We start from the raw sequence: 19,993 nt of genomic DNA on the forward strand, positions 1-19,993 counted from the left end.
CAGTATAAGGCAATTTAAACAGTGTATTTTGGCACAGGAATAGACAAACACATTAATAGGAAAAAATAGAATGGGAACCCAGGAATATACAGGAATATAATTTATAGTAAAAATGTCATCTCTTATCAGTAAAAATATTCAAGACTTCTCACTGAATTGTGTTATAACAGTTGGCTATCCTTTTGGGCTAAAAATTGAACTCATAGCTCACATCATAAGCAAAAATAAATTTTGGGGAGATTATTGAGAATGAATATTAAAAACAAATTATAAAAATATTTGAAGAAAATGTAGACAAATTTTGTATAACTCTTGGTACTGGGAAAGCTTTCCTGAATAATACACAAAAATCATAAATCATATAAGAATGTATTTCTAACTTCAACCACAAAAACAAAAATTTTTCTGTGAGACAACAATAAGAAAAGTTAAATGATAAGCTTCAGACTGGGTAAATATTTACAACATATATAAAAGATTTGCAATATGCAAAGAGTGACTACATATGAATATGCAAAACACAAAGAACCAAATAGAAGGTGGAAAAAAGAAACAAAGGATCATTTACAGAAGAAATACATATGACCAAAGCATATATAAATTAGGCAATATTTACCAAAATTTAAAGTAAGCTTAATCTGTGCCTTACAATCTACTTCTAGGAATCTGCCCCACAGAAATATTCACTCATAGTCAGTAAAATATATTTAAAAGGGTATTCTCTTTTACAATAGCAAGTAGTAGACACAAAATGAATACTATTAACAAAAGAGAGAATAAATATAATTCAGACCATTCAATTATTATACAGAAAGAGCCAGATCTATATCTATTAAAATTAAATTAGAAAGTTCTTAAAGCCCCACATGAAAAGAAGTTGCTATAGCATAATAGAATCATATGTAAATATATATGACCCACATATGTATAAATACATTGTGTCTATATATTTTTCATTACACATGCTTTTGTGTGGATTGACTGTGAGAACATACGCATGTGTTTTTTGTTTAAGCAAATACATATACATATATATATGTGTGTGTATATATATAGATATATATATATATATATATTTTTAATCAAAGAGAGTAGTATTCAGAGAAGGTCAGCCATGGTGGCTCAGGCTCTTCCTCTCATGACACAGAACTGCTTCAAGGAGGGTGTGGGAATCACATGTCTGTCAATAACGTGGTTTGAGCCTCTCTCTACTTACATTTTCTCTTGACCTCTGGCTGTGCTGCCAATTTTTCTTTTCTTGGGGGTGTTGAAATGGACAAAAAGGAAGTTCTTTAAGACTGTTGAGATTCTTGTTATGCAAAAGTTGCATTGTTGGAAGGGGTTTTAGATATGATCTAATGCAACTCCCAAGCTTTATGAGGAATTCTGATTTTTGAGATGGCCAGGAAACGTTAATGGGAATTTCATATTTCTCATGCTTGAGTCACATCCCCTTATCCAGAAACCTGGGAAAAGTTTACCACTGAAAACTCAATTAAGGTGGTTCTATTCCTCTAACGTTAAGCCAACAATGTAACAAGACAAAAAAAAGCAGTTTCATTCAAAGGAATAAAAATAAAAAAGTACATTTCAGCAGATAAATTAATGCTGTGATGCCCTTTGATGACCCACAAAAAGTGTCTTTCAGTGTTATTTCAATTCTCTATATTAGGAACTTTTAATCCATAAATTCTGCTGTATTACCTTCTATCAGCTCTTCCCAGCACTGGTCTGGTTGGTTTATCTGGTTGGTAAGGAGGTAGTCAGACAGCAAAGTTGGTATGTTTAAGCCATGTCATACTCTTTTAGCCAGGTCCTGTGTATCCTAAGAGTCTTTCAAGAAACTCAACTTGTCTCTTTAGAGATTGGCAAGCAAAGTCCAGAAACCTCTCCTTCCAGTTTGGTAATTTTTGTCCTTATTAAGTGCACTGCTTTGGCAATAATGTGCCCAGTACCTTTGCTCAGAGCTTATCTGATTTTCATTCAGCTAAACTGTGTTCTCAGATGTATGTCCCTATAAAGAGACCACCTCTCCACTTTTTGAACTACATTATCCCTTGGCTTATGTTGGCATGGACTGTAGCTCTATGAGATCAAATAGGCTACAATAAATTCCACTGGACTCTTGAGTTGCTTTCATTTGGTCCTTGACTGAAGAATTCACAAATTGTGAAGTCATGATTCCTTCCTGGAGCTCTAGGCTGACTTCCTATGGGGGCCTATGTTCCATTCTAACTGAGCCAAGCTTCCCATACTGTAAATTCCAATTAAAGCCCAGACCCTTGAGACAGAGGAGGTTAGGAGAGTGACTCTTCTAACATCTCCCATCACCCACACATTTTCAGAGCATGTTTGTACTCCTGGACCCAAGGCCAGTGTAATAATTTCATAACTTAAAAAATATGGTGTTTTAATTTTTAAAAATTTCATGTAAAACTGAAAGCCACTGTCCTGGAAATGTTCTTTGCTTTTTAAATTATTTAATGTTCTTTTATCTTTGTATGTTTACAATGGAAGGAAATAATCCTACTAGCTGCCAGTGAATGAGGGAGGAGAGCAGAGCTGAAGAAATTAGAGCTACTGTTCAGCAGAAGCTTCTATAGTCTTGTTTGTTTGATGTGATGGCTACTGGACTCACAGAAATGCACCTTCTGTTTATGCTTCCAAGTGTTCCTTTTATCTTTAGATAAAAGTGTACAAGGGAAGTTGCCAAAATTAGTCCACCTTTTGGGCCCAGGCCACAGTTAAACTTAGATGTAAAAGAGATCAAAGAATTTCCATTTTGATCCAAATAGCTTCAGCCCAGCAGTGTGCTGGTGGCAATATGAAATGGCTAAATTCTTTCTGCTTTGGAACATCTAAGCAGTATAGATAGATCTTCCTCAATTTATGACTGGGTTACATCCCTATTCCCCATAATAAGTTGAAAATATCAGAAGTTGAAAGTGCATTTAATACACTTAACCTACTGGACATCATAGCTTAGCCTAGCCTGCCTTAAACATGCTCAGAACACTTACTTTAGCCTACAGTTGGGCAAAATCATGTAACACAGAGCCTATTTTATAATAACGTGTTGAATAGATCATGTAATTTCACTTAAAGTGAAAACCAGAATGGTTGTATGGGAACAGAATGGTTGCTTTCTTAATTTTTTAAAAAAATGTTTATTTTTGAGAGAGAGACAGACAGAACGCAAAGGGGGAGGGGCAGAGAGAGAGGGAGACACAGAATCCAAAGCAGGCTCCAAGCTCAGAGCTATCAGCACAGAGCTCAATGCAGGGCTCGAAGTCACAAAACGAGATCATAACCTGAGCAGAAGTTGGACGCTTAACTGACTGAGCCACCCAGGTGCCCCTGGGAATATAATGGTTGTAAGTGGATTGGTTGTTTACCCCCATAGTCATGCAGCTGACTGGGAGCTGTGGCTCACTGTCACTGCCCAGCATTCCAAGAAAGGACCATAGCACATATTGCTAGCCCTGGAAAAGATCAAAATAGAAAACTTGAAGTATGATTTCTACTGAACGTGTATTACTTGTGCATCATGGTAAAGTCAAAAAGTCACAAGTCAAATCATTGGTGGGGGGCTATCTGTACATTTGAAACTGTGAGGCACAAAAAACATGCATATCTGCTTTTGAAATGACTCCTGCCTTTCAGGAGCTGACAAAGAAACACTTGTGTAGACCTCACTTTAGAATCTCGTGGGAAGCACCCAGGTACTCCTGAAGGCTGCCTCAGGGGATCTCTGCAATTGGACAGTTTCTCTCCTTTCCCCAGCAGAAGCGGAAGCATGGTTTTTCTATGCTTCTTTTAGTCAAACTGTTGAAGATTCTTCTGGGCAAGATGACAGCAGCTCCCTTCCCCCTCCCTTTTTTCTATTGCTTTCAGGTTCTGAGCTTGGCAAAGCATCACACTGGTGTCCTCTGAGGACGTAGGAATAGACAGATGACTGTTCGTCTCTGTGCAGGAGTAGGGTCATTAAATTATTTATTACCCAAACCGTTTTTGTGAGTGAAAGGGGCACTATTAGTAATGAGACCTGGACAACTGGAATAAACTGTGACTGCTGGCAAATTGGGATTGTGGTCACCTTGTACGTAGGGGAATGGGTGCCTAAGACATCAATTTTCATGCTTCTTTTCCTGTGCAAGACTGGACATTTTCTAGTCACTCCTTTAGGTTATTACAGGCAATCATTTTCTGTGTTTGATAGCAAACACAGCAATAAGAAAAAAAAAGGATAATAAATTTCCGTATGACTCAGAATATAGCCCCCTTGTTAAATTATATAGCTCCAGAATAGATTTTGTTGCAAAGAATATGTTCTGTAAAAATCCTTTAAAGAAGCCTTTCAAATGTTTGTTTTTTTTTAGGATGCCACACCCACTATTTACAAAGAAAGTCTTGAAGGGGAGCAGCAGGCCCCTCAGGCCACTTCTAGCAAAGAAATGTACATTCAGTACCAACAACACAGAAATGTTGTTGTAACTACACCCAAACTATTTCTTGTGTCTAACATATTTTCGTCTTCAGACTGCAATTGGTTTGCTGTTTCCTTTCTGTTTGTTTTACCACTTGCCTTCTAAATATTTTTCATCATCCTGGAGATTTTCCCAAGTTGTGGTCTGCTTGCTGGAGGGCCACATTCCTCTGATTGTGGCATTAAGTTGTGTCGCCATGGCAAGGCTTGTTTATCATAAGGGAGTATTTCAAGGATGGGCACCTCTGAAAACAATTTCAACCTCCTTTGCTCCACTTCATATGCTCAGATTCTGAGACAGCAGCCCAGATATGGCTTTCTCAAATCACAAACCGCATTCCTAGAGTGTGAACTTTACTTTGCTCTGCTCTTAAGACAGAGAAATATTTGGCTCTCTTTATTTCTTTCAAACTGGGCAGTGCCCTCTTGACTGTTATGACTAATGCACTTGTCAAGACTGGAATCTGCTAACAGGTAGATCACACTCCTCGAACTTGGGAAGCAAAAACGCCAGAGGCCAAAGGGTGACCTCGTGGTACTTGAAGCCCATCCTCTGTTGACTGTGAGGAGATTTTCTAAGAGAAGGAAAGCTTAGTCAGAACCTGACAGTTCTTGCTCCCTCACATTCCTACAGAGGAACCAGCTTGGGGAGAGATAAGAGCTCTGGGTTGACACCCTGATTATGCCTACCTTTTTATTTGTTATATGTGGAAATTGACTTCATCCAATTAATAAGAGCAGGAAACAGTTTTTGTTTTCTCTTTGTAGGGAAACATGAAGTAACGGTTTTATCTTAATTTGTCAGGCATTGCCCAAGAGACTACAGCCATGTGGGCTGGTGGCCAAAATATCGCTCTAAGTCCCAAGTATTAACACCCAGATATAAAAAGAATGCTAATTGGTTTTCCAGCTGAAAAATAATAAGGTACTTGTGCCAAAAATGCTGTATGGCATGGAAACCCCAAGTTTATACAATAGGCCTGATTGCAATCTGGGGGCTCCATTTGTACTCGTATGTAGCACTAAACAAAGGGAGGTGTTGCACTCCTCTGCCTTTGTAGAAAGCCTCTGCTCCAGATCTCAGCCTGGTGTTGCACCAGGCTTCCCACAGTCTTCCTGCCAAATCTCCAAGTTTTTTCCTGGCTGCCATTCAGGAAAGTACAGCTCCGTTCGTAGGATGGAAAGTTAAAAAGGCCTTGCTTGGATACACTGAAATATATACAAACACTGCTTGACGTATGGAGTAGGCTGGTTTTGCACAAGCTGCTCCTGCCTGCATTCTAAGGAAAGAGAATGAGAGACTTTAAAAAGTTATTCCAGTTAAATGATGGAGATATTAGATGGAAGAAAAAATATATTTTTTAAAAAAAGTAAATTCAGCATTTCCCTTAATCCCAACAATTATCCACCTTAGTTTCCTCATTGGCAAAATGTCAGATAATCTCTAAGAGCCCATCCAGCATGGGCAATCTCTAATTTAAAGGACGTGGTTTAGTTGACATAGAAGATACTGAATGTAGATACTCTAGCAAGAAGGTTACTGGAAGTGAGCTGGTGAGAGTCACTCTCAGGGCCTCGGCAAATGTCAGTCTAGGACTGGTACACTGATGCATATTGGCTGATTGCCTGCATTGCCCCTGGCTACACACCTTGACTCTATGTCTATATCACTGATGGAAAAGTGCTTGAACTGAAAGTTTTCCTAATACTTAGAACCTTGTTCTCATTATTCCTGTTGATGGTTAATACTATTGCAAACTTCACAGATAAATTCAATATTTATAGAATATTATCCAAAAATGCATTTTAATTATAGTTAATACTGAAATATACTCTTTCCTGTCACCAACAATGGTCATGGACTATGACCAATATGCTAGCCATGCATGTAAAAATGCAAGTAAGTTAAAAAAAACTTTAAAGATACATAATTACTTTGACAGTAGGAGTAAAACATTCTCAGTAACCAATTTCTGCCAGAGGATGCAGGGAATAAAACAGGCCATAAGCTTCCACTGGTGTGTACTATTTTGGGTAGACACTGGCAAGCAATTGTCTGTTTGTTTCTATCAATGCTTTTCTTTTATTACTTTTAATTTGTTATTATTACTGCATTTTCACCTAGAATAGTTAGGCAGAATGGGAGGTATTTAAGACTTTAGAAAGTATTTATTTAAGAATATGGAGCACCAGGACTTTTAACCTTCAGGAGAAACCAAGGAGTAGAAGAACATTGAGTTAGTATTGCTGGCCTTCAATCTGATTCATCTCCACCAAATAAAATGAATTTTCCAGTGTCTCCCATCTTTCCATGTAGGTTCCAAGCTCCTTTGGTACATTCCTGCATCTGTGACTTGCTCTTTCTCTTACCTGGAGTGAGCTCCATTCTCTCTCCTTCTAGATCCTAGTTCAGTTCCCATCTGGTCTTTGAAGCCCCCGAGACCACTCTCTAGTGCCCTTGGGTTTCCCATTTATCTGAACTCTTACTGCTTTTACTGTTTTCATGAAACTAGGTAAGGATGTGGAGGGCTCACAGATCAGATGGGTATCGAACTGGGACCCAGAATATGAAGAGCAGACAGGAGTATTTTTTATTGCAAGGTGTAGGGACTCACTCAAGTAGCTCAAAATAAGGACAGTGTATTGTGGACCCACAGAGTCCAAGAAATGGGCCTTGCAGGATATGAACTGGAACATATCAGAAAGTTAGGTGGCTCTCTTCCTAACTCTCAAGATCATACACTACTCCTCTGATGCTTTCCCAGGAATATTTGCTTTCACATTCTTCCCTTTGTCTCTCCCCAATTTCCATGTTATCATTTCAGTTTTCTTTCAGCTCAACTGCCCTCAAATAACTGAATTGGACTTTTAGGATCTTACTTCCAAACTTCAAGAGATTCGATCATTTCATCTTGTGCTGCATATCCAGTCCTCCGTTTGATCAGCGTGGTTGGCAGGGGCAGGGATTTTTGATACAGAAAGCTGCCTAAGCCCACTCCAGTGGCAGCCTGTAGGTGGAAAAGTTTCAGGGAAGGGGAAAACAAGTAGTGAAGTGCTCCAAAGATATTCATTGTTTGCAGAATAATTGCAGAATTATTTCCCCGAGGCAAAGTCCTTAAGGGCAAGGAATAAATTACATGTTGCTTATGTCCATCACTGTGTTCAGCACAATGCTATTTATCCGCCACAGTGATTCACAACCCTGGCTACACAACAGAATCACCTGGGAAACTTTTAGGAGCATTTCAGTATCGAATCCTCCCCCTTGCCACCACCAGAGATTCTGATTTCACTAACTGGGGACATGGCCCAGACACCAGGGACTGCTGTGCTTTCCAGATGTCAGACTTAACTCTTACTGAGGTCAGGGCCATGGGAAACAGTACTCGTATAGCTGAAACAGTGATTGGCCTCATAACTGAAAACCTGGTAGAAATTCAAGAGCTATTAAGTAGCTTAAAATTCATGCCTGGCCTTTTTAGAAGGGTAACTGTAATTACATTCATATTGTCTTAGGTGGGGTGAATGCTAGTAACATAGGTAACTTTAGAAGGAGACATTAAAATTGCTTCTTGGCCTTTTGGCTAAGATCAAGTGTAGAAGGAGACATTAACATTTCTGATTTTATATGAAAAATTTTTTCCTCATTCTTGTAACTAATTTCATCAATTTGGTAGTCAATGGTTTTTCCACAAGGCTTTTTGAGCACATCATCAATACATCTTCAAAATGCAGTCCTGTCCCTGGATTCTTTGAAAGCAGTATTATATAATTAGGAAAATTTAAGATTTAGTAAATTCTGAATTGATGACAAATCAGAGTGCCACCTGAATGACAATTGTTTTAGTTTTTTCAGTGGTAACGCTGAAATTGGCATTGGTAAATTTAGACTTACTTAAACAAATTTTCCTTTGGAATAGCAAGGAGCTTACTTATTGCAGGCCCTAGGTGGAGATGATCTTTCAGGGTACACGTTATGGTATCCTTGTGGTTGCCAAGGTTTGCCTTAGGCTTTATACCTATTGGATATGGTTGAGTAGTTGGAGAATTCCTTGAAAGTAGTTTCTGGAGTTCTTCAATATGATCAGTGAAATGAAGGAGATATTCCAAGCTAAACTGGTTCAAGTACATTCGTTCAACTGTTTGTTCTTAAGGGAATAACACTGCCTTTCCTGCCAAGTGCCTCTGGGATCACCTTGGAACATTCGTTAACCATCTCAGGAAGTCAAGCCACCTTCATCTTATTATTAGGCACTGATTTTTGCATAGAATGTGATTCATCTGCTTTAATGCTTCCTACCCTAATTTCCTTCTCTGAGAAGGATCCATTTTTCCCAATTCACTTGCAGTACCCTTAAGGAAGGCATGGTTTGACATTGAACTCTTTGGCAAAGGGTCTCAGAAGAGAATACCTTGGAAGACATCTTTGCCAATTTTTGATCCAGCATAACCAGACTCAATTTCCCTCTTGCGTTATGGCACAGACCAGTGCAGTACCAACACTTTGCTATCCTAGAGGATCTTGTGCTGGACCTTCTGGATGTGAGGATCCCTTCTTGGACTTACCATCATGTGTCCAATGATCAATATGTGAATTGTGATGTTAGCTATTAAGTTTCCTTTGGGGGCGATGTGAATGGCTTATTTTTTTTTCCTAGCCAGATACTGGCTTTGCCAGAGAAGGAGCAGAGAAGCCACCCTTCCATGCTGAACAGAGGTTAGTGTGTCTGACTGATAGGGACTCTGGAATATGCATTCTCATGCAGCAGACCCTGCTGATCACCTTGGCAAGAAAGCTGTGCTTGATTCTTGTGCATTCTAGCACTTTTGCATATGTTGTATTTGATCCCAAATCAAATGGCCTAAAGAGTCATTAGAGGTTTCATTGTGAACTACTTTTTTTTAAATATGAAATTTATTTTTTTTATCTTATAGGCTTTTTATTTTTATTTTTTTAATATATGAAATTTATTGTCAAATTTGTTTCCATACAACACCCAGTGCCCATCCCAAAAAATGCCCTCCTCAATACCAATCACCCACCCTCCCCTCCCTCCCACCCCGCATCAACCCTCAGTTTGTTCTCAGTTTTTAAGAGTCTCTTATGCTTTGGCTCTCTCCCACTCTAACCTCTTTTTTTTTTCCTTCCCCTCCCCCATAGGTTTCTGTTAAGTTTCTCAGGATCCACATAAGAGTGAACACATATGGTATCTGTCTTTCTCTGTATGGCTTATTTCACTTAGCATCACACTCTCTAGTTCCATCCACATTGCTACAAAGGGCCATATTTCATTCTTTCTTATTGCCACGTAGTACTCCATTGTGTATATAAACCACAATTTCTTTATCCATTCATCAGTTGATGGACATTTAAGCTCTTTTCATAATTTGGCTATTGTTGAGAGTGCTGCTACAAACATTGGGGTACAAGTGCCCCTATGCATCAGTACTCCTGTATCCCTTGGGTAAATTCCTAGCAGTGCTACTGCTGGGTCATAGGGTAGGTCTATTTTTAATTTTTTGAGGAACCTCCACACTGTTTTCCAGAGTGGCTGCACCAGTTTGCATTCCCACCAACAGTGCAAGAGGGTTCCTGTTTCTCCACATCTTCTCCAGCATCTATAGTCTCCTGATTTGTTCATTTTGGCCACTCTGACTGGCGTGAGGTGATATCTGAGTGTTGTTTTGATTTGTATTTCCCTGATGAGGAGCAATGTTGAGCATCTTTTCATGTGCCTGTTGGCCATCCGGATGTCTTCTTTAGAGAAATGTCTATTCATGTTTTCTGCCCACTTCTTCACTGGGTTATTTGTTTTTCGGGTGTGGAGTTTGGTGAGCTCTTTATACATTTTGGATACTAGCCCTTTGTCCGATATGTCATTTGCAAATATCTTTTCCCATTCCGTTGGTTGCCTTTTAGTTTTGTTGATTGCTTTCTTTGCTGTGCGGAAGCTTTTTATCTTCATGAGGTCCCAATAGTTCATTTTTGCTTTTAATTCCCTTGCCTTTGGGGATGTGTCAAGTAAGAAATTGCTACAACTGAGGTCAGAGAGGTCTTTTCCTGCTTTCTCCTCTAGGGTTTTGATGGTTTCCTGTCTCACATTCAGGTCCTTTATCCATTTTGAGTTTATTCTTGTGAATGGTGTGAGAAAGTGGTCTAGTTTCAACCTTCTGCATGTTGCTGTCCAGTTCTCCCAGCACCATTTGTTAAAGAGACTGTCTTTTTCCCATTGGATATTCTTTCCTGCTTTGTCAAAGATTAGTTGGCCATACGTTTGTGGGTCTAGTTCTGGTGTTTCTATTCTATTCCATTGGTCTATGTGTCTGTTTTTGTGCCAATACCATGCTGTCTTGATGATTACAGCTTTGTAGTAGAGGCTAAAGTCTGGGATTGTGATGCCTCCCACTTTGGTCTTCTTCTTCAAAATTACTTTGGCTATTCGGGGCCTTTTGTGGTTCATATGAATTTTAGGATTGCTTGTTCTAGCTTCGAGAAGAATGCTGGTGCAATTTTGATTGGGATCGCACTGAATGTGTAGATAGCTTTGGGTAGTATTGACATTTTGACAATATTTATTCTTCCAACCCATGAGCACTGAATGTTTTTCCATTTCTTTATATCTTCTTCAATTTCCTTCATCAGCTTTCTATAGTTTTCAGCATACAGATCTTTTACATCTTTGGTTAGATTTATTCCTAGGTATTTTATACTTCTTGGTGCAATTGTGAATGGGATCAGTTTCTTATTTGTCTTTCTGTTGCTTCATTATTAATGTATAAGAATGCAACTGATTTCTGTACATTGATTTTGTATCCTGCAATTTTGCTGAATTCATGTATCAGTTCTAGCAGACTTTTGGTGGAGTCTATCGGATTTTCCAGGTATAATATGTCATCTGCAAAAAGTGAAAGCTTAACTTCATCTTTGCCAATGTTGATGCCTTTGATTTCCTTTTGTTGTCTGATTGCTGATGCTAGAACTTCCAACACTATGTTCAACAACAGTGATGAGAGTGGACATCCCTGTTGTGTTCCTGATCTCAGGGAAAAAGCTTTCAGTTTTTCCCCATTGAGGATGATGTTAGCTGTGGGATTTTCATAAATGGCTTTAATGATGTTTAAGTATGTTTCTTCTATCCAGACTTTCTGGAGGGTTTTTATTAAGAAAGGATGCTGAATTTTGTCAAATGCTTTTTCTGCATCGATTGACAGGATCATATGGTTCTTATCTTTTCTTTTATTAATGTGATGTATCACGTTGATTGATTTGAGAATGTTGAACCAGCCCTGCATCCCAGGAAAGAATCCCACTTGATCATGCTAAATAATTCTCTTTATATGCTGTTGAATTCGATTTGCTAGTATCTTATTGAGAATATTTGCATCCATATTCATCAGGGATATTGGCCTGTAGTTCTCTTTTTTTACTGCGTCTCTGTCTGGTTTAGGAATCAAAGTAATACTGGCTTCATAGAATGAGTCTGGAAGTTTTCCTTCCCTTTCTATTTTTTAGAATAGCTTGAGAAGGATAGGTATTATCTCTGCTTTAAACATCTGGTAGAACTCTCCTGGGAAGCCATCTGGTGCTGGACTCTTATTTGTTGGGAGATTTTTGATAACTGATTCAATTTCTTCACTGGTTATGGGTCTGTTCAATCTTTCTATTTCCTCCTGATTGAGTTTTGGAAGAGTGTGGGTGTTTAGGAATTTGTCCATTTCTTCCAGGTTGTCCAGTTTGTTGGCATATAATTTTTCATAGTATTCCCTGATAATTGCTTGTATCTCTGAGGGATTGGTTGTCATCATTCCATTTTCATTTATGATTTTATCTATTTGGGTCATCGCCCTGTTCTTTTTGAGAAGCCTGGCTAGAGGTTTATCAATTTTGTTTATTTTTTTAAAAAACCAACTCTTGGTTTCATTGATCTTCTCTACAGTTTTTTTAGATTGTATATTGTTTATTTCTGCTCTGATCTTTATTATTTCTCTTCTTCTGCTGGGTTTGAGGTGTCTTTGCTGTTCTGCTTCTATTTCCTTTAGGTGTGCTGTTAGATTTTGTATTTGAGATTTTTCTTGTTTCTTGAGATAGGCCTGGATTGCAATGTATTTTCCTCTCAGGACTGCCTTTGCTGCATCCCAAAGCGTTTGGATTATTGTATTTTCATTTTTGTTTGTTTCCATATATTTTTTAATTTCTTCTCTAATTGCCTGGTTGATCCATTCATTCTTTAGTAGGGTGTTCCTTAACCTCCATGCTTTTGGAGGTTTTCCAGACTTTTTCCTGTGGTTGATTTCAAGCTTCATAGCATTGTGGTCTGAAAGTGTGCATCGTATGATCTCAATTCTTGTATACTTATGAAGGGCTGTTTTGTGACCCAGTATATGATCTATCTTGGAGAATGTTCCATGTGCACTCGAGAAGAAAGTATATTCTGTTGCTTTGGGATGCAGAGTTCTAAATATATCTGTCAAGCCCATCTGATCCAATGTATCATTCAGGGCCCTTGTTTCTTTATTGACCATGTGTCTAGATGATCTATCCATTGTTGTAAGTGGAGTATTAAAGTCCCCTGCAATTACCACATTCTTATCAATAAGGTTGCTTATGTTTGTGAGTAATTGTTTTATATATTTGGGGGCTCCCGTATTTGGTGCATAGACATTTATAATTGTTAGCTCTTCCTGATGGATAGACCCTGTAATTATTATATAATGCCCTCTTCATCTCTTGTTACAGCCTTTAATTTAAAGTCTAGTTTGTCTGATCTAAGTATGGCTACTCCAGCTTTCTTTTGACTTCCAGTAGCAGGATAAATAGTTCTCCATCCCCTCACTTTCAATCTGAAGGTGTCCTCAGGTCTAAAATTAGTCTCTTGTAGACAGCAATTAGATGGGTCTTGTTTTTTAATCCATTCTGATACCCTATGTCTTTTGGTTGGCACATTTAGTCCATTTATGTTCAGTGTTATTATAGAAAGATATGGGTTTAGGGGCGCCTGGGTGGCTCAGTCAGTTAGGCGTCCAACTTCAGCTCAGGTCAGGATCTCGTGGTCCGTGAGTTCGAGCCCTGCATTGGGCTCTGGGCTGAAGGCTCGGAGTCTGGAGGCTGCTTCCGAATCTGTGTCTCCCTCTCTCTCTGCCCCTCCGCCATTCATGCTTTGTCTCTCACTGTCTCAAAAATAAATAAACGTTAAAAGAAATTAAAAAAAAAAGCAAGTTATGGGTTTAGAGTCATTGTGTTGTCTGTAGGTTTCATGTTTGTAGTGATGTCTCTGGTGTTTTGTCTGACAGGATCCCCCTTAGGATCTCTTGTAGGGCTGATTTAGTGGTGATGAATTCCTTCAGTTTTTGTTTGTTTGGGAAGACCTTTATCTGTCCTTCTATTCTGAATGACACACTTGCTGGATAAAGGAATGTTGGCTGCATATTTTCTCTGTTCATCACATTGAAGATTTCCTGCCACTCCTTTCTGGCCTGCCAGGTTTCAGTAGAGAGATCCATCACGAGTCTTATCGGTCTCCCTTTATATGTTAGAGCATGTTTATCCCTAGCTGCTTACAGAATTTTCTCTTTATCCTTGTATTTTGCCAGTTTCACTATGATATGTCGTGCAGAAGATCGATTCAAGTTACGTCTGAAGGGAGTTCTCTGTGCCTCTTGGATTTCAATGCCTTTTTCCTTCCCCAGTTCAGGGAAGTTCTCAGCTATGATTTCTTCAAGTACACCTTCAGCACCTTTCCCTCTCTCTTCCTCCTCTGGAATACCAATTAAGTGTACATTATTTCTCTTTAGTGCATCACTTAGTTCTCTAATTTTCCCCTCATACTCCTGGATTTTTTTTTATCTCTCTTTTTCTCAGCTTCTTCTTTTTCCATAATTTTATCTTCTAGTTCACCTATTCTCTCCTCTGCCTCTTCAATCCGAGCTGTAGTTGTCTCCATTTTATTTTGCAGTTTATTGATAGCATTTTTTAGCTCCTCCTGGCTGTTCCTTAGTCCCTTGATCTCTGTAGCAACAGATTCTCTACTGTCCTTTATACTGTTTTCAAGCCCAGCGATTAATTTTATGACTATTACCCTAAATTCACTTTCTGTTATATTGTTTAAATCGTTTTTGATCAGTTCGTTACCTGTTGCTATTTCCTGGAGATTCTTTTGAGGGGAATTCTTCCATTTTGTCATTTTGGATGGTCCCTGGAGTGGTGCGGAACTGCAGGGCCCTTCCCCTGTGCTGTCTTGAATAACTTCCGTTGGTGGGCAGGGCTGCAGTCAGACCTGATGTCTGCCCCCAGCCCACTGCTGGGGCCACAGTCAGACTGGTGTGTACCTTCTCTTCTTCTCTCCTAGGGGGAGAGGCGGGATTCACTGTGGGGTGGCATGGCCCATCTGGGCTACTTGCACACTGCCAGACTTGTGGTGCTGGGGATCTGGCGTATTAGCTCGGGTGGATCGGCAAGGTGCACAGGGGCGGGAGGGACAGGCTCAGCTCACTTTTCCTTCGGAGATCCGCTTGGGGAGGGGCCCTGCAGCACCGTGAGGGAGTCAGACCCCCCGGAGGGATGGATCCGCAGAAGCACAGCGTTGGGTGTTTGCGCGGTGCAAGCAAGTTCCCTGGCAGGAATTGGTTCCCTTTGGGATTTTGGCTGGGGGATGGGTGTTCCCTGCCAAGCTGAGCTCTGTCGTCCGTCCATCCGGGGCTCAACAACTCTCTCTCCCGTTGTCCTCCAGCCCTCCCGCTCTCCGAGCAGAGTTGTTAACTTAAAATCTTCCAGATGTTAAGTCCCGCTTGCTGTCAGAACACACTCCGTCCGGCCCCTCCGCTTTTGCCAGCCAGACTCGGGAGCTCTGCTTTGCTCTTTCACCCTGGCTCCCTCCCACCAGTCCTTGTAGCGCTCTTTGCCTCTCTGCCCTTCCTACCCTCTTCTGTGGGCCTCTCATCTATGCTTGGCTCTGGAGAATCCATTCTGCTAGTCTTCTGGTGGTTTTTTGGGTTATTTAGGCAGGTGTGGGTGGAATCTAAGTGATCAGCAGGACGCGGTGAGCCCAGCGTCCTCCTATGCCACCATCTTCCCCACATCCATTCAATGAGGTGACTTTTGGATCTTACCCAAGGATGCGGGCTGGTTGCCAGGGGAACCAGCTGTGTTTAGAGGGTTGGTACCTTTTGTGAACTCCTTTTATAACGCTATTCTGCTAACACATCATTGAAGTAGTCTTTTGAGTTGTAATGTATACAGATGGCACAGCTCAGCACTACAAACATTTTGCTAGTTCTGTGTTGAAATCTAAATCCAAAGAAAATTTGACCACCATTGATCAGAAGTATACTTTTGGTAACCCATGAGACTGTCAGGTATGCTTACGAAGCAGAAACAAATAGCAGAATTATGGGCTCCACAAACTTTTGTGAGAATAACATGCTTTTTCTCTTAAGGAATTTTGATTTTGTTGTCTCAAGATATGAATTCTTGTCATCAGGTAACTCCCAGGGAGCACAGTTCCAAAGAAAAAAACCCCTGAACAGTATTTTAAAATGCAAGCTCTAACTTGGGTATTTAGGTGGAGATTGTACCCAATTGTTTTCCAGAATTTCTTGTTGTCCAGCTTAATTTTGAAGAGGAAAGCCTCATTATTTGCCTCCCTCCCTCCCTCCTTCCTTCCTTTCTTCCTTCTCACCCTTTCTTCTTTTTTTTTCAGCAAACATTTTACAATTATCTACTTTATGATGGGCTAAAGATACAAATATTAAAACATGATCCTGACCTTCAGAAAACTTTTTTCCTGTGGGAAGGGAGTGAAGAAGCAAATATGACAACCACTCTCTCTGATAAGATTGTATCCATAGTGTTGTGGGAAAAAGTAGTTAGACACCTCAGCCATTCTGGATGGAGTGGGGCACTCTGGAACAAAAAGGCGTAGTGTTGGGAAAGGTATCCTGGAGGAGGTAACTTTGATTCTCTTTGGGTATGTGGAGGAGAGCCTGTTTCAGGATGTAGGATGGAGAAAAGAGGAGACAAACAATGGGCCTAAAGGCAAGAGAGGAGGGAACATTAGGGACGTAGCAGAGTTCCGTGTTACTGGAATGCAAGGCGTCTTGGGTGGGGGTGAAGGACAAGAAATACTCCAGTGAAGTTGGAAGAAATTGAATCAGGAATACTGATACATTTTTGTTAAGGATTTAGAATTATCCAAAAGAAGTGTGGACACGTTAAATAGTTTTAATGACCAGATATTCCAGATCATACTTGTGATGTGTGGAACACAGACCAGATAGTGAGGCAGAAGGCAAGGATATGTATTAGAAGGCAACTGCAGTAGTCCAATGTAGAAATGATGAGGGGCTGACTAAAAGTCAATTCCAGTGTGACAGAGAAGAGAGGATAAATTGAGAGAAATTTTTTAAAAATATTTTACCATGGATGAGTATTTTGTTGTTTTTTTTAATTTTAATTTTAATTTTGAAAATTTTTGTTTGTTTGTTTTAGAGAGAGAGCATTAATGGGGGAGAGGGGCTGTGGGGGAGGGAGAGAGAGAGAGAGAGAGAGAGAGAGAGAGAGAGAATATCCTAAAGCAGGCTCTATGTTCAGTGCAGAGCCCAATGCGGGTGCTTAATCCCAGGACTCTGGGATCATGACCTGAGTGGCAGTCAGGAGTCAGGCGCTCAACTGACTGAGCCACCTAGGTGCTCAAGTCATAATCTGATTTTGGCTCAAGTCATGATCTCACAGTTGCTGAGTTTAAGCCCCATGTTGGGCTCTGGGCTTATAGCTCAGAGGCTGGAACCTGCTTTGGATTCTCTGTCTCTCTCTCTGCCACTCCCTTGCTTGTGCTCTCTCTCTCAAAAATAACATAAAATAAACATTAAAGAAAGATAAATTCTATCATAAACTATGTATTTTTAACAGTTATTTCCATAGCAAAGACACTTGTCTAGTAAGTCACAGCGTTCAGCATAATTTTACCTACTCACAGAACTTCCCTTTTTCAGCTTTTTTGCTCTTCCATCAATGAAAACTAATTAAAACAAAAACTAAAATGTTATTTTGGTTCCTAAGTTTCCATGTTACCTTTAGTGATTTTTTTAAATTTTCTTCATGTACACATGTGGTAGAGAAGGCTGCCACTGAACTGTTAACTATTCTTGTTGAGCCCTAGAGAGTTTCCATGCTGAGAGTAAGTGACTGTGGTAAGCAGGAGGGGAAGGTAGGCAGAAAAATGGTGATTGGGGACGCCTGGGTGGCTCAGTCAGTTAAGCATCCGACTTCAGCTCAGGTCATGATCTCACAGTCTGTGAGTTTGAGCCCCACGTCGGGCTCTGTGCTGACAGCTCAGAGCCTGGTGCCTGCTTCAGATTCTGTGTCTCCCTCTCTCTGTTCATGCTCTGTCTCTCTCTCTGTCTCAAAAATAAATAAACATTAAAAAAATTTTTTTAAAGAAAAATGGTGATTGGTCACAGGACTGTCTGGGGAGAAGCTGAGCCACTTGCAAGTCTTCCCTTGAGAGAATGAATGGTAGCAATGATTAAGCATGCCCATTCAACAGCCAAGTTGTAGCTGTCTAGAGAAATGGAACAATGAATCTGAGGAGGTCTATGGCTTCTCAGTCATTTATTAAGGCCTCATCATTTGCACAACCTCACCATAGCCTTGAGCATGAGTGTAAGAGAGAAAAGGCTGCTGCACCCCAGAATGGCTGTTGAGAAGCTCAGAGGCTGGGCTCTGGTTCTAAATTTTTTGGCCTTAAAGCTCATGCATTTTATGTATAATTCTTAGCCAGCTCAGTTATCTATTTTCCAAGCCCAGAAAAGATTGGAAGCAAGCTACAGGCGGGCATTCTGGCAGCAGCAGACAGATTTGAGAACTGACAACTTGACAGCAAAGGAAAGGCTTAAAAATGGAAAGTAGGTGTGGAATTGTACTCTGCATTATAGCACAGTGCATAAAAGATAGATAAAATTATGGACCAGTGTTATCAAGGAAGATTAAATTATGACATCTGTTTTTTATTTGAAACACAGGAAGATTGCCATCAAAAGTTGTTAAAATAAACAGAGCTTAGGAATGCAAAGGTTTTCATTGCCTGAAGAATTAATAACAAAAGATATGTTTGTTTCTCCTATGGTTTTTGCTATTAAGCCTTGTGGAGAAGTCACAAACAGACCATGAAAGTGAGTACCTCTCAGAACTGCCCATCTCACTTTCTAGTTACCATCTTAGTTCTCTCAACTGCTATTCTTACCTTTTCCCCTACCATTATACACATACTCTTTACCTTTTCTCATCTCCCGTGTTGGTAGTTGCAAACCTAATAATGGCTATGGGTTGAGTATTTGTGTCCTCCCAAAATTCATATGTTGGAATCATAACCCCACCAAAGATGATGTTATTGGGGGTGGGGCATTTGGGAGGTGCCTAAGTCATGAGAAGGGAGCCTGCATAGTAGGGTTAGTGCCTTATAAAGGAAGCTCCAGAGAAATCTCTTGCCTCTCTCACCATGTAGGGGTATACAATAAGGACTCTGCCACCCTGAAGAGGCCTCTTACTTGACTATGCTGGCACTCTGATCTTGAATTCTCAGCCTCTAGAACTGTGACAAATACATTCTGTTTTTTATAAGCCACCCAGTATATGGTATTTTGGTATACCAGCCCAAATAGACTGAGACACTAATCATTTTCCAAATGATCAAAAATGGCAAAGGAATCATTATCATTTATTCCTTGATAACTACTTTTCAATTCTTTTTTAATACTTAATTGGTATAGAATAACTAGTTGCCACAAAAGCCAAAGAATGAAAACAAAAACATTCTCAAACATTGACAACTTTTGCATCGAAGATTAAAATGCTGAGAGAAAATCAAGACACCTGAATATAAAATGTTGTAATTATTTTTTTTCCTTTACACATTAGCTGCTCTATTTTTTAATTAATTAATTTTAAATTTACATCCAAGTTAGCTTACATATAGTGTAATAATGATTTCAGGAATAGAATTTAGTGATTCATCACTTACATATATAACAGCCAGTGCTCATCCCAGCAAGCATCTTCCTTAATGCCCCTTGCCCATTTAACCCATCTGCCCACCGAAAACCCCTCCAGCAACCCTCAGTTTGTTCTCTGTTAAAATGTTATAATAATTATTAATAACTTGGTAACTAACTAACTAGAATGGATAAAACTTTGTTCTGATATTCAGCTATTTAAAAAAACAACCCTTCTTACATTCTCATAAATCATATCACTCTACTTTTGTAACAGATATTTCTACTCCAGATTTTGTGGCTGAATTTTAGGTTAATATATAAGTTTACTCAGAAATTTTAATCCTGTAGAAACAAAGATCTTGACTTAAAGTTGCAAATATACTCTTAGAAATGACTCAGTTATTATGGAATGAATGTTTGTATGTGTGACCTTTGTGTTGCAGATGCCTGGAGCAGAAGGGATCACAATATAAATGAATATCACTCTTTATTGGGTTGAGTTCCCATTTTAAAGTCTGG

At 39.6% G+C, this 19,993-nt stretch overlaps 1 pseudogene; it reads left to right on the forward strand.

Moving 5' to 3' along the window:
* Nucleotides 1–8,050: 8,050 nt before the first annotated feature.
* On the forward strand, nt 8,051–8,202 carry LOC113604252 (uncharacterized; annotated as a pseudogene).
* Nucleotides 8,203–19,993: the final 11,791 nt, after the last annotated feature.

This window comes from Acinonyx jubatus, chromosome A2 (assembly GCF_027475565.1).
Source record: "Acinonyx jubatus isolate Ajub_Pintada_27869175 chromosome A2, VMU_Ajub_asm_v1.0, whole genome shotgun sequence".
Taxonomy (NCBI): domain Eukaryota; kingdom Metazoa; phylum Chordata; class Mammalia; order Carnivora; family Felidae; genus Acinonyx; species Acinonyx jubatus.